The sequence below is a fragment of the Lagopus muta genome, chromosome 4 (genome assembly GCF_023343835.1).
Source record: "Lagopus muta isolate bLagMut1 chromosome 4, bLagMut1 primary, whole genome shotgun sequence".
Lineage (NCBI taxonomy): Eukaryota > Metazoa > Chordata > Aves > Galliformes > Phasianidae > Lagopus > Lagopus muta.
In genome coordinates, this window is record NC_064436.1 from 7,486,847 (window position 1) to 7,501,934 (window position 15,088).

General features: G+C 37.3%; 1 long non-coding RNA gene across 1 annotated transcript; it reads right to left on the reverse strand.

Annotated features, from left to right (window-relative positions):
- Positions 1-9,562: 9,562 nt before the first annotated feature.
- On the reverse strand, positions 9,563-12,932 carry LOC125692127 (uncharacterized). Its single transcript, XR_007376481.1, has 3 exons — positions 12,818-12,932; positions 11,833-12,001; positions 9,563-10,871 (listed from the first exon to the last, which is right to left on the reverse strand). It is a non-coding gene; the product is annotated as an uncharacterized LOC125692127 (long non-coding RNA).
- Between the last annotated feature and the right edge of the window lie 2,156 nt (positions 12,933-15,088).

Consider the following 15,088-nt stretch of genomic DNA (forward strand, 5'->3'; position numbering starts at 1 on the left):
GGGAAGTATGGAAAGGACAAGGGGGTCTCTGTCTCTTCATCAGCTTTTCCTAAATATAAAGAAAGTACCACAAAAAATGACAAAAAAAAAAAGAGTATTTAGAAGATTAATCCTTGGAAACATTTTGGAACCACTGTATTGAAAATGATGAATTACTGCATTTCTCATTGCAAGTGCTGATAAAGAGTATTCTGTTTGTTTATTTCATCTAGAAATCCATAGAATGGCTTGAATTGGAAGGGACTTCAAGAATCATCAAGTTCCAATGCCCCTGCCACAGGCGGGGCTGCCAGCCACTAGATTAGCTACTAGATCAGACTGCCCAAGGCCCCGTCTAATTTTGCCTTGAATACCTTCAGGATTTTCAAGGATTTCTTCTCCCAGTCTGTCTACATATCTGGGATTAGCCTGACTCCAGTGCAAAACCTTGCACTTTGCTTGGTTGAACCACAATTGGTTCACAAGGACCCACCTTTCAAGTTTATCAAATTACCTCTGGATGGCATCCATTCCTTCTGTCGTATCAACTACACTGTTCAGCTTGATGTCATCAACAAACTTGCTGAGAGTGCACTCAGTCCCATCCTCTATATCACTGATAAAGATATTAAAGAGTATCAGTATCAAGACAGACTCCGGAGGGATAGTGCTTGTCACCTGGACATAAAGTCATTGACCACAATCCTTTGATTGCAGATCAATTCCTCATTCACTGAATAGTCCACCCTTCAAAGCTATGTCTCACCAACTTAGAGATAAGAAAGTGATGGAGGACCATGTCAAAGACAAATTAGCATAAAAAGTCACACAGGAAAAGAATAAAAACAGACAAAAACAAGCAGAAAATCAACCAATCAACAACAACAAAAAAACTGTTTTGACAACACATGCTTGATTTTGGGTTTCTTTTTATATCTTACATAATTTGTAACACAAAAAAAAAGCGCAGAAAATAAATGTCAGAGTTAAAATGAGATGAAAGTGTCATTTTTTTTTTTTTTTGAAATATTATGGTATATGTATTGAACTATTAGAGGCATATAGTGAAATATTGCTTTGTAGACAAGGTAGATAACAGCATGATAGGAAAGTTTCCCTTATTTCATCTTTCATTGTACTATATATCTCACTGATGGCTGATTTCTGGACTGACAGCTACAGTAGATCTGTAAGTGTATTTGCCATGGGTTCTTCAGAAAGTATAATCCTGAAAATGTGAATCTAAATATGAAATACTATGCAGATCACAATTTAATTATTTCCAATTGAAAGTGTAAATCTCACCTGGACATTTCCACAGAATCGCAGAATCGTAGGGGTTGGAAGGGACCTCCAGAGATCATCGAGTCCAACCCCGCTACCAAAGCAGGTTCTCTACACCAGGTCGCACAGGTAGGTGTCCAGGAAGGTCTTGAACATCTCCAGAGAAGGAGACTCCACAGCCTCCCTGGGCAGCCTGTTCCAGTCACCTTCACCTTAAAGAAGTTCTTGCAAACATTTGTGTGGAACTTCCTATGCTGCAGTTTCTGGCCATTTCCCCTCGTCCTGTCTCCACACACTGGAGACACTTTTGTAGGATAGTCACTTCGTAAATGATTGAATCCACGCAAAAACAGTCAGAATCATACAGGGTGGAAAAGGCCTTAAAGATCAGCAAGTCCAACCACAACTCACTGACCATACTACCCTAACTCTTAACAACCTTCCACTAAATCATGTCCCTGAGCACCACATCCAGACAGTTTTTAAACACATTTAGGGATGCTGACTCAATCACCTCCCTGAGGAGCCTATTCCGGTGCTTAACAACCCCTTCTGTAAAAGTTTTCCTGATATCCAACCTAAACCTACCCTGGTGCAACTTGAGTCCATTTTCCCTCATCCTGTCACTTGTCACCAGCAAGAAGAGACCAACCCCACTCTAGCTGCAATTGCCTTTCAGGTATTTGAAGATAGCAATAAGGTCTCCCCTCAGCCTCCTTTTCCCCAGACTAAACAGCCCCAGTTCCTTCAGTCTCTTCTCCTTGCCCTTCTTTGAACCTGCTCCAGCACCTTGATGCCCTTTTTGTATTGAGGTGCCCAAAACCAAATTCAGTACTTGAAGAGGTGCCTTACCAGTGTTGAGGCATAATGCTGACATAAAAGCTGGCAGCATTGTTCCTCTTTATGTTGAAGGCACACTGTTCATTATAAGGTGAATGCTGAGCAGTTTCAGTGAATGTTGAACAGAGAGGGAATTGAAGTACCTCATGGTATTAAGAATTAAGTACCATATCATAGTTCTCAGTGGATCTAAGATGTAAAATTGAGATCACGCCTTTCTGGGCCTGGATTTGATCTTTTTTTTTCCAGATTCCAGCATCTGCCTTACATGCTTTACACTGTAGCTATCACAGAGAAAGACCAAACTACCATTTGGGTCAGGTCAGAAACTGCCTCAAAGGTGGTCAGCAGCTCAGAGTTGGCATTAAGTTTGTGGCCATCTCCTAATTCACATGATTTCAGGCTGCAGAAAAATTCTCACTGAGGGAAGTAATAAGGACAAGGGAGAGATGTACAAGACAGCTGATCTACAGAGATCATATTGGAACAGTATAGAAATGAAAGACTGGGAGACTTGGAGTATCAAACTGAAATATTTGTTTCTGCATATACATCGTCTTGTGCCTGACTTCTAGTGATGACATCTAAAACAAAGAGAAACTGCAGACATCTGTAAACAGAGCAGGAAGAATCAGCAAGCACAAGTATCAAACTCAGCTACAGCTACAACACTGCAGTAAGACCTCCCCAAGAGCTGCGTTTGGAGCCCTATTTTCACAAAGGCCTCAGATCACCACGGAAATTCACAGAGCCTTAGCTCCAGAAAGGAATTAAAAATAAAAATAAAAAATAAAAAAAAAAAAAAAGAAAGAAAGAAAGATAGAAATCACATTATATTTCTGACTATCAAAAAGAGTCTGGGATTCTTGGTGGGAATCAGTTAAACTTCTTGTACTATGTTAAAAGAATACTGAGCTTACACCACTGTGCCAGCAGAGCAATTCAGTAAATTGACATGCATAGCAGAATTTCAGCCTAAAAATCCAACTGTTACATACATGCCTATTTCAGACCCATAATGCAGCTCTGTGAGAGAAAAGTATTCCAGCACATAATTCCTCCTTCTGGAGATTCAGTGAAGGCATCTGCAGTCAGTGCTTGTCTCATTCATTGGCTCTGCATTCCAGGGAAGCGTGGGCATGCCACCACATTTGAAAATATCGCTACTGACATTGAACACTAGGTACAGTAACACTGCCCGTGGTTCACCCATGTCCTCTTGTAAATAAAAAGGGTTTAAACAAGTTTGGTTATATATCTCAGGTAAAATATTCCCACACTCCATAGAGAAAGCATTTTCATAAGAATAACTCAGAGGAAAGGAAGATCTCAAGAACAAAATTTTCTTCAGAGAAGATTTTGAATCCCTTCTCTGAGGCACTCATTAGCCTCAGGGATTTTCTCACCTTTTGATGATAATTATTAATGTTAGCATATACAGAGAAAAAAAAATAATCCACCTTTCTCATCTGCTTTTATCTTCTGAAATACTGCTTTGAGTTTACAAATCTTTGTTCCTCTTCCTAGGCTAAAGATTTAATCCCATATACGTTCAGAAAAGGTGACTGAAGGAACAAAAATGAAAGATCAGCAGTCCTATTCACTGTTCCTTTTACACCATTCTCAGCTGAAGAAAGTTATTATCACCCTGGTAATATGTGAGATTAGTGTTAGGAAACATTTTAGGGTTGCAACCTCAATTCAGTAGACAGAAGTTTTTCAAACAGAGAACGTCTTTTCAAAGAACTCGTAGAAAGCAAGTTCATTCCATAAAATGGAAATGAATCTTCACATTTCCATTAAGTTGGTGATAATATACATCACATTTCTATCAGAATTTAACTTTCTTTTTTAAGTAAGTAAATATCTTCTGCCTATGAGTTTTTTAAGAAGTAATGTTTGCTCATAAAGGGTAGGTGTTTACCTTATCCTACTTATGAAGTGAAGTAGAAAAAAATTGCCCTGAAGATGTCTCCAAAGCTCCTGATGATGTCTAGCCTGGGGTTTTGCAATCTGTTCTCCTGTTTAATATTTCAGTAAATATCACTTTGTTTCACCTAAAGCAAGACAAATTTCAGTCTCCACTGCAATTGATGGTTGCCAGGGGGCACGTGCAAAGCATCAGGTGTGAGAGAGTGCTAAATCACGAGCCTATGGAATTAATGGCAACATCTAACTTTTTAGCAGATGGAAAACGCTGCAACAAGGCTCCGTACACTGCCTTTTCTCTTAAAGATTCAGCCTGCTAATGCTGCAGAAGTACTTCCAGATCAAGTATGTGTGTACGGCTACAATCGTGCCACCTTCATCATTAGCTTCCTCCTACTTCTGCCTAACGTTTCTTAATGCATTTCTACAGCTAACAGACCCCTTCTGACCATCTACACATTTCTGGGACAGAACACTAGAAAACGCTGTCATAAATATTATAAATAGTTTAACACCACCAGAACCTATGACAAAATACACCATCTTTATTAATTTAAATGCTAATCCCCAAAACTACACGGTCTAGAACACTGAGTTCCATGATGACCAAGAACTTCTAACCTGAAGCATACTAATTTCTAGGACCTGCTCTGTTGGAACTGATGCTCTTAATTCTGATAAATGTCTTTGATATTTTTAGCTTCTGGCTCATTTTAATGTTCCCTACCATATGGATGCAAATGAAAGCTTGATTTCTAGGAATACATATATATATAATATAATATAATTAATATAATATAATGATGCATTTTTTCTAAAACCTGTTCCACCAGTGAAACTTGATTGATGTGTATCCTTGAAAGCAACACAAAGAACCTGGTCAAGGAGATACAGCTGATCAGAAGTACCGTATTTTATCCAAATCTTGAAGAAAACCGTGGAATCTGAATCTTTCTCCAGAGAAATTTTAATTGAGCACCCACTCTTTAATAATTAGCTTCTATATAGAAAAAATAATAACGAAGAAGACAGATCCAGATTATTCCTGAAAGCTACACAAAACTTCTTTCCTCAGTCTAATGGCAGTCTTGGATTTTTAGTTTTGGCAGTTTCTACACTAAGTGCTTCAAAGTCAGTCAAGGCTTTTATTTTCACTAAAATAAACTTCTAGCAAAGCAGAAAAGTCTTCTACTTGTTACATGGAAAATTTTGTTGTAGAGAGAAGGGAATTTACCTAAAAACAGAGCCAAGAACTCGCTGTTTGCCTAATTCCCATTTTAACAACCTAATCAAAACATAATGAGCAGATATTAGCAGTCCAGTTACAACACCGTTAATGCTTTATGTCCAGACTGATGAAGAAAATCTTTGTGTATAACAGAATTTAACTCATTATATTGTAAAACTTACCAGTACTTCCTACTGTCGTCAGGTGTCAAGATCACCTTCCACACACCCTCCTGGCACGAAGGTCGACTGTATCAACATCCCTGGAGGAGGACACGGGTGGAATTTGTGGAAAACCATGACGCATCACCAGAGCATCTCTGGATCGGTGTGGTGTCGTGGCAGGTTCTAGGATTTGCTTGGACTTGTCTTTGTTTCCTCCTCCCAGCCTGTTTTTGTTCAGGGGAGGTCTGAAAGCTACACCAGCACAACTGGGGGGCTGCTGCTGGATGTCTGAAGGCGGTGTAGGGAGGGGTAGGGTGCGTGTGTGTCTTTGTAGAAGTTGTCTTTGTTTACTTAATTGGTTTCCATCCCTATCGTTCGAGTTTCTCGATTCCCTATTACTTTGCAAACCACTTCTTTTGTATCTGCTCTTTAGTCTTTTCAAAGCCATCTGCTTACATCTTCAAGGGCTGCTGAAAACATTTAAGCCAAATTTTCACTGAACTCCAGAGCTCCTCAGGCAACTAGGTAATAACGACGGCTTTCTTTTTCATGCCAGAGCGGTAGAAGGGAGGTGGGAAGACACGTTGATTCGCAGGGGCTGTGTGGGCGAGCTGCTAAGGAGCTGTGTGGACAAGAGACACTGGAGCTATTTATTCCTGTGTCATGCTAAGTTCTCCTCATCTCCACTGTACTGCAAATGTATACGTTTACCCTGGGATGAATAAATTATCTGAGTCACAGTATATTACAATTGAAAGGGGAGTATCTAATTGCTGGAAAGCAGATGGCCTTACCCTTTTGAGTATGCCTGACAAGAACAAAAAAATTAATTGGCCTGCAGCCATATTCCCATAGGCTGCGATCCTGTCAGATTCCATCAGGCAGGGAAATTTGGATATGATGACTGGTCAGTAATAGAATTTTTCAAGGCCAAAAAAGAAAGCAGCTTGTTTGCAGGTTGTTTGTTTGTTTTAAAATCACGTCAGCATACCACAGAAGGAAGATAAAAAAGAATCTCACATTGCCATTGCCTTTGATAGTAATTGATCCAAACCTGCGTTATCTCTATCACTTCAACTTTTCTTCTTTCAATCAAAAAAAAAAATCACAACAAAAATGAATTATTGTTATTGATAAATACCACACTGGCAACTCTAGAAACCAGCAGTCTGTTAATGAGAAACTGGGCTATCCTGGCATTAGAAAGATAAAGTGTCAAAATACGCAAAATGTTCAAGTATGTTTCTGAGTGTTATACCGATGTATTAACTACTCTGAAAAACCAACATCTCCAAACAAATATCTTCAGAATGTGTTGCTCTCTTTATAGTTACGCTAAATCTTCACAATGACATTGCATGGTATATCAAATGGTCAAATATTACAGAGGTTGAATGATGGCAAATAAAATAATTGAATTTGTAATGTGGAACATAAATGGCTGAAAGTTATGACTACAAAAAAATTGTTGAAACAGAAAAAGCTGACACCAACATTTTACAAGAAATTCATTTAGGAGAACAAGATGCTATCAGCATAGGAACACCTTGGATTGGAAGCAGTCAGCAAAAGATCTTTGAACAAAACAAGACAGTTTTTTCAAGAGACTTAGTAATTTATATGTCTGCCAGAAGATTTTATGACTGTTAAACAGATAAAGAAAGAACAGTCCTGTTTTAGTTAGCATTCCAATAATCCAGATAAAGCATCTTTCCCAGTACATGTTACTATTTAACAGCATGACAAGTGCTTCACTGCTTGTGAATGACCTTCCTGGTCTGAACGCAGTATGTAAGAGTTCAAAACAATAGACAAAAAGTGAAATATATTTGGTTAAGTTTGTGACAGAAACTGATCTCTAGGGAAAAATACAAGCATATTTATGACATGCATCCAACATTTTATTTTGCTGTAACTAACCATTGGAAATGCATTAATTCCTATGTTTAAAAGCTGTATACCCCACTCAGCAAACACATTCAATCTGTGAGCTTTATTCTCTTGCTTTTTGCTCTTCTTTGCATACCTCAAAGTTATCTCCACCTTTAGTGAAAATGCTCCTTTCCTCAATCTGATTAGATGATGTCAACACAGCTAAATGTTCCGCAAGTCAGTACACCACGCTGACTTTTCTCTCTGTCATAGGTAACTCAGGGATACTATCCATTTGTCATATTAATGCAGCATTAGCTGTTTATTAGCTAGTCCTCCCAGATCCTAATGTATGATTAAAGGTAGGGAGTGGGAGAGAAGCGGAAATCTTTGCCAGCGCTCTTAATGCTTGTAACTCCTTGAAATTAACCTAACAGCAGAAAGTGGAAATAGCCCAGACATCCTTGTGCAGTCTTGGGAAACACACAGGAATACAATGTAGCCTTCTCTGTCAAACGCAGCTTATTTAAACAAGACCACTTAAAACAAGAAACAATGCTTCAGCCTATTAGTCCTGCTGAAGTCAAATGCTCCCCATCTGGGAAAAAAAATATTCTACATTATTAATAGCAGCACCAAATTACCTCCAGTATAGTCTTTGCACTATTCCAGACTTGATTAAGAGGGCTCCAGAGAGACGTTCAGAAATTCCCCCAGGTCAAACGGCAGAGAGGGCAGCTCTGAGGGAGTCACACCCAGCCCCAGCACCAAAACCTCCCCCTCACTGCAGTGAGGCAGTGCATCCGGCACACCTGTCCTGTGCTCAGTTGTTTCGGTGCCCTTTTTTTGGCAGAAAGCTGCTCCAACACAGCAGGTGATTCATTTTCATGGTGGTTCGGTATCCTTGCCTAACACAAATTGCAGAACCTATACAAGACGATGAGCATAAACCTGAGGCCAAAGACAGGAGAGAGAACGGGAACAGCCAGCAGTAAGCACTGCTGGAGCCAGATTCTGAGGTCGCTCCAAAAAACTGCAGACAGAAAAGTAAGTGAAGGTTGGAGTTTTCTTGTGCGCCACCTGTTTGCCCACTGAACACTGTATTTTTCCCCATCTGATTTTTCCTCAAGTATAATCACATACTATCACAAGCAAATAATGTAGTAAATCCACAGGATGAATAATGTTTTGTACTCTGGTGGGCATAATACCATGAATTTTTTTGAGGACTAAAGCCCAACAAATATGCATAGATTTCCATTTAACAGTTTTAAAATGTCTTTTCTCATCAATCCATTAGAATTAATGTTTTTATACTCTCCTTCCTGCTATGTTTAATAGCTTTTTCCCCATCCTGTTTAAAATATATAAGTACATACGGATAATAAAAAGAATAATATATTTCTAGAGAAAGCTGTCCTTTTCTTATTCTCTGCATTAGAATTCAACTTAGCTAAATAATTACATACAGACCCTGCTAGGTTCTGGCAGTAGCTGATAGTTTTTGCTAAATAACATAAGATTGTAGTATGTTGTCCTGATAATATGTCACAAGAGATGACATTAATAGGCTACAATGCCCTTCAGATTCATTTTATAAATATTTTTAACAGCAGTGAGGCAATTCTGCTGAGCATTGCCTAATAAAATATTTCATTATTTCAGGATGTTAATGGTATCTTATTAACTGGCCAAGTAAGCAACTTCAGTTTTAAAAAATATCTATCAGAAGCACTTTCAGATTACATTATCGTTCTCATAAGCATACAAAACAGTGATTGTGTTTTAAGGAGTAGAAGACCTGCTCAGGCTTTTTAAGAATGGTATCTCAAGCTCCAATGAGCACTACACCCATATTTAAGCATCCTTAGGTTGCTGAGTCAGCAGCTCAGAAAGTACAGAATCCACCTTCCTTTCTTCCAGGAACGTATTTTCTTGAACCTCTTTCCCTCACCTTGCACCCAGCACCACTCCCAACGCGCACCTGTAAACAGTTGAATTAGGTGATCTTTTTTCCTCTACGAGTGGTGATCCCTTGTGAGCTGAAAACCCAACGCAAAAACAGCAGTCATGTCCTTGAAAAATAGTGGGGAAAACTGGAGGAAGAGTCAGATTTGAAGAGCTGTTTTTAGTTTTAAGCAAGGGCACTTCATGTCTCTTAGGTCAATGTGAAAGGAAAAGAAAATTAAGAGGATTCCAGATACAGAAAAGGAAGACGACTATTTGATGTAGAAAAAGGGTACTAATTCTATCTTTGGAGTCAATTATTTGAATTCCTCTCAAGTTCAAACTGAACAACTGTTTGCATGCAAGTATGCAATGCCTGAACTCTAGAGAAGAAAACTCCAGTCATAGATTTATCAACTTTGTAAATTCTGTGCAGAGAACATATATCACAGCCTTGCCCACAAGGAGATGTCACTGCACTCGAACATCTAGCAGTGTGAATACAAATATGCAGGTTATCAGTCTGCCACACCATAGCCTGACTTCAGGTTTGTGGTTCAACTAATCACGTACACTGACAGAGGCTCCTAATGAGCTGTTTATACTGAGCACAAACAAATTATTTGGGAGGAAAATTGCAGTGTGTAAGTTCCAGCTGAGGTTCAGACAAATAAGCAATATTTCAGAAAAATCAAGCTTTACTTTGAGTAATGATTAGTTATGCTTACTAATATCATAGCTGCAAATCATCACATCATTTTAATCATCCACATTCATATAATAGCTGCTGCAGACTAAAAAGTTCTTTTGAGTTCTAAGAATAATAAGTGGGTAAATATAATAAAAATATTTATAAATACTCATTTCAATAAAAGCAATACATCCATTTCTAAAGTGTTTTATTCATTTCCTGTAAGTAATCATGTTAGCAAAATTTACTTTGTGATAAATTTGACAGGAAAAAAAAAATAAATCACATCATGTGAATACCCATATAACAAATGCTAGTTATAAAAGTAAACAATTTTTCAAGTCCATTGTGGATTTAAGAGTCATCCTATTTGGGGAAGTACTATTGTACTGTGACTGTTTGCATGGAGTGAAAATGTGAAAAACTGTTCCTGAGAAGGAAACATGCTCCTCTTAATATTTAATTAAAGATTTTTTTTTATTATAAAGTAGCATTCTTTAAAAAAAAAACAAAACAACCCATTGTGTGGAATTATTAGCTAAAAATCATATTGTCTTTAATGAAAGATTCTCTAAATTTGTTGCCTATCCAGAGAGAGATCTCATCAATTTCTATAAACACCTAAAGGGAGAGTGCACACATGACAGAGTTGGGCTCTTTCCAGTGCTGCAGAGTGCCAGAACAGGTGACAATGGACACAAACGGGGACACAGGAGATTCTTCCTGAAGATCAGGAAGCAATTCTGTGTTCAGGTGCTGGAACACTGGCACAGAGAGATTGTCCAGAGAGGCTGTAGAGTCTCCTCCTTGGAGTTCTTCATAAGCTCTGGATGACTCTGCTAGAACAGGGGTTGGACCGCCAGAAGTGCCTTCCAGCTTCACCCCTCTGTGATTCAGTGTTAATTCTCTTAAAGCAACTCTGTTGTTTAGGAATACACTGGGATTAAGAAGAAAAAAAAAAAGCTGCATCTGCTTTTGATCTAATCGAGCATTATGAATTTTTAAAGGGCTACTATTCCCATCCAAGAATTAGCATCACTACACATACCTCTATGCCAAAGCCAGGCTAATGTACTGGCATTTGCTTGTCTAAGAATTGAGGAGACAATCTTTGCCAATTAGCATAGTCTTGCTCTTGGTTAGGTCCTTTCTGAATTAGGCACTCAAAAGGCTATTTGTCTTGTGTGAGTCACAGTTGCATCTCTAGTATGCTCCCTGATTCAATATAACTTTCCACATTTATATATCACTTTGCCAATACAAGATTCATACTTAAATGGTAAAATAAATCTATATGTAATAGCTTTGCAATTACAGGAGGGAGAAATGTTCTTCTAACACAGAAATATTATCTTCACAGTTTTCTATGCATTCGTAAACTCCATTCACTAATTAAATTCATTACTTTCTAAACTGAGATGAACAGCTGTTTCACACATAATGTCCTTTTAAGAAAAGAATCTAAAGAATAACATACAGTCATGACTACTGAGATAAGTTTAAATACAAGACTGTAAATCTCTACACTTAACTGAACTTGTCCATGACATATACTTCCCAGGATTCAATCCATAAACAGTCTATTATAAATAATAGATGCTTTGTAGTAGAGATTTCAGCATCAAAAATTCAAGCAGCAGACCAGGAATACATTATTGCCCTCACAGTTTTAATGAGCTCTTTCTATGGAACAAAACACTATGTTAAACTTGAGTTTAAATGTTTTTTTAACAAGGCTGATATATCTTTCTTCAAAAGCAGAAGCATAAGACAACAAGTTTCTACCCCCAAAAAACCTCAGTAGCAAATAAGAAATATATCTTCATTGTAAGCTTCACTGGTGAGCCATGAAAATGAAAGGTTCAGTGAAATACACCCAGGTCAAGCCCATACATTACCTTTGCAGGACAAAACACGGTGCAAAAATCCTGTACATCAGTTGATCATTTGGAGTAAAGGTTTCAATAGATGAACTCTGATCCAGTGCTACACCGTTCAAAAGCAGACTATCAACTTCGTTTCGCTACAATTTCTTTTCGTCAGCACTAGCCATGCCTTTTATTAAGTCTGAAAAATAACATAAAAAACTTCCAATGATACAGCACTTTTAAACATACATTAATATATAAAAAAATCTAACAAACACATTTTTTTTTTAATAAAAAGAGCATGCACAGAAAATATATTTCAACAAATGAATTGAAATTAACTTCTGGCTTACATCCTGACAGTTGTTTGAAATGTATTACATAAAACCATATATAGACTATCCTAAGCTACCAGCTTTTGCTTTTATCCGTGTTTATTTGGTACTTATAGCACCCAACAGAAAAACTCAGAAAAACCTCAGATAAACTTGGCACACATTTGTGCTTTTTTTTCACAAGTATTTTTAGGGGAAAAAAAAAAAAAAAAAAGAGGCTATAAAGAGCTTTGAATATTTATAAACTATAGAATAGGGGACAAATAAACAATTAATACTACATCATATATGTTTTACATACCTAGCTACTGCATAAGCGTACTGAAGAAGCCCAGATCTCTGAAATTAATTAGTTAACTTGAAATATAAAAGAGTACCTTTACAGATAAAATGGTACAACAATGGAAAAGCAGTGAAGTCCTTGTAACTCTGTTTCATTGACTTCACAAAAAGTTACTTACATCAATGAACAAAGTACATAAGAAATTTCTTTACAATAAATTGGAGCATCAAAATAGAATGAAATATTAGCTTTATTTAAAAACAAACACTTAGATTTTATGATTTGAAAGCACTATATCCACTCACACATACCTTATAATAATGATAAAGAGCATCTTACCAGAATGAAATCATTAATCTCCTCTCACAGTAAACTCAACAACAAGAATTACCCCTACCTTCATCAGGAACAAGCCTTGCATACGTTAAGAAACCCTTGCTAGACAGGGTAATCTAATCATCACACCTAAGGTAGTACTCCACACCCAAATGGTCCATAAGAGCAAAGGAAGTCCAGCTAGGAGCACACAAGCCCCAAGAAACTGGAGGTAGCAGATCCATATTACCACCAGCTGGACTGAATCACTTCCAGCTGGGCTTGTTAAGGGTACTGTTTTGTAAGTCAATGGGAATGTCTGCAAAGTAACAACAACTTAGATAAGGTTTTTTATTTTAAGATGATGCACATAAGTACTTAATGCAAGTTAGCACTTAAAAAAAGCACTTAACCTCCCATTGAAATCCATGGTAGTACATTCTACTTTGACATTTTATTTGAATTCTGGGAGCCAGGCTCCCTTTAAAAAATCTGATATTAAATGTAGTTTTAAATATGTGCCATTCTGCTTATTTGAAAGCCACTCTTGCTCAGGATTCTTTGCATGAAGCAAACTTGCTTTTCCTTGAGAACTCAACTGTCTGGATTCCTCAGACAAGGTGAATGCAAAAGGCCTTCTCAGCTCAGTGCACCCTAAATTCACACTGAAATTCTCAATAGTAGCCTGGACAGTGGTCACAGCAAGCAAGCAAGAGGAAGGAATAATGGTTCTATGGCTTAGTTGTTTTGGAAGAAAAATAAACACGAGTAACTCTTAATGTATGCATTTCTGTCCTCAGAGATGAACGCATTACTTCAAAAGAAGACAGCTACTCTGGAGACAGAAAAAATTAATCTTGATCTTATTTTGAAACAAGTTCCTTACTGCTCTGTCAGCAGGGGTATATAGGCCCTGTATTTGTATCAAGAGGATAGACTGGACACAGAGCTATCAGCTGCCTCAGTCTCCTCCATAGTCAAAGGAGAAATTTCTTTTATTGTATCCATCAGATTGCTCTGCATACTGTATCTCTTTGACCTCCTTGTCCTGGAAGTAGTCAAAAGGAATTATCTTTTACAATCAAATATAATTTCTTTTGTAAACTTAGTGATTTTACTGAATTAGCTGTAATGTTTCATAATATCTAGCTGCTTGATTCAGATTCTCTTAACAAATAACGCTTAAGGTTATTTGGAACAAAGGTCTTGTTTCAAGTTCATTTTACCTTCTGTTAATCAAAATCATAAGTAGTGAGTTAAATTACCTTTCAATTTAGTCTTGAATGACTCACAATATATAAAATACTTAAACCTAAACTTCTTAACAAAACATATCCTCTCAACTTCTACGATATGGCCTTAGCTATGTGACTATGGATTTGGCTTTCATTTATTATACACTGAAACAGAATATGGCTAATTATGTGTTCTGGAGCCCTGAGTATTTGTTCTTAGATTACTTTGTGATCAGCTTGGTATTTTTGATGCAAATGAGTTTGCACCAACATTTACCCTTTCCAGCTTTAAACAAAACAACAGGACTCATGAGGACAGAAGCAAAAACTTTTGCAAATGTTAAAGGGATAAAGATTCTGGCAGAGACTTTTAACATGCTTGAGAAGAATATACCCCACTGGACAAGCATGTTTGGTTACAGGAAAAAGATTTTATTGTTATCATTATTATTGTTATTATTATTTCTATTTCTAAAATATGTCATAGATTGTGGGCACACCTTGCTTTAGTATGGAAGAATTATTGGCTATTCCAAAATACAGTTTGATATCTAATTTAATAAGAGGTGAAGACATGCTAACACTGATTATATTGTCTGAATCTTTTTACAGACAACTTCCTTCACATAGAGATTCCCTCCTAATCAAAACCCTTATCAATAGTCTATGTGATACACAATAATGAGTAGTATAGATGCTGGAGAAGTGGAAGGAATTCAGTGACAAACCATTTGAAACATTAAAGAACATTCCTTGAAAAGACAGAATTGCAATGTTGTACCTGTTGATGGAACTGGCCTTTCTCCTCTTGGACTAAATTTCTGAATAGGAGAACTTTGACTTCAAAGGGACATTTTGAAAAATAAATAAATAAATAGATAGATAGATCTGTTGCTTAGGGACTGGTAAAAATGAACAAACAAACAAACAAATACGTGAAATTGTGTGCAGAATTAATTTCTATCTCACAGACATAATAACTACAGATGCCCCCCCCCCCCCAAAAAAAAAAAAAAAAATTTCAACTACCGAAACAGCCAGGATAGAATCCAGGTATCCAGCTCTGTTAGTCCAGCCCTGACAAAGTCCTGGCAAATTATGACTTAGGAGCAGTGAAG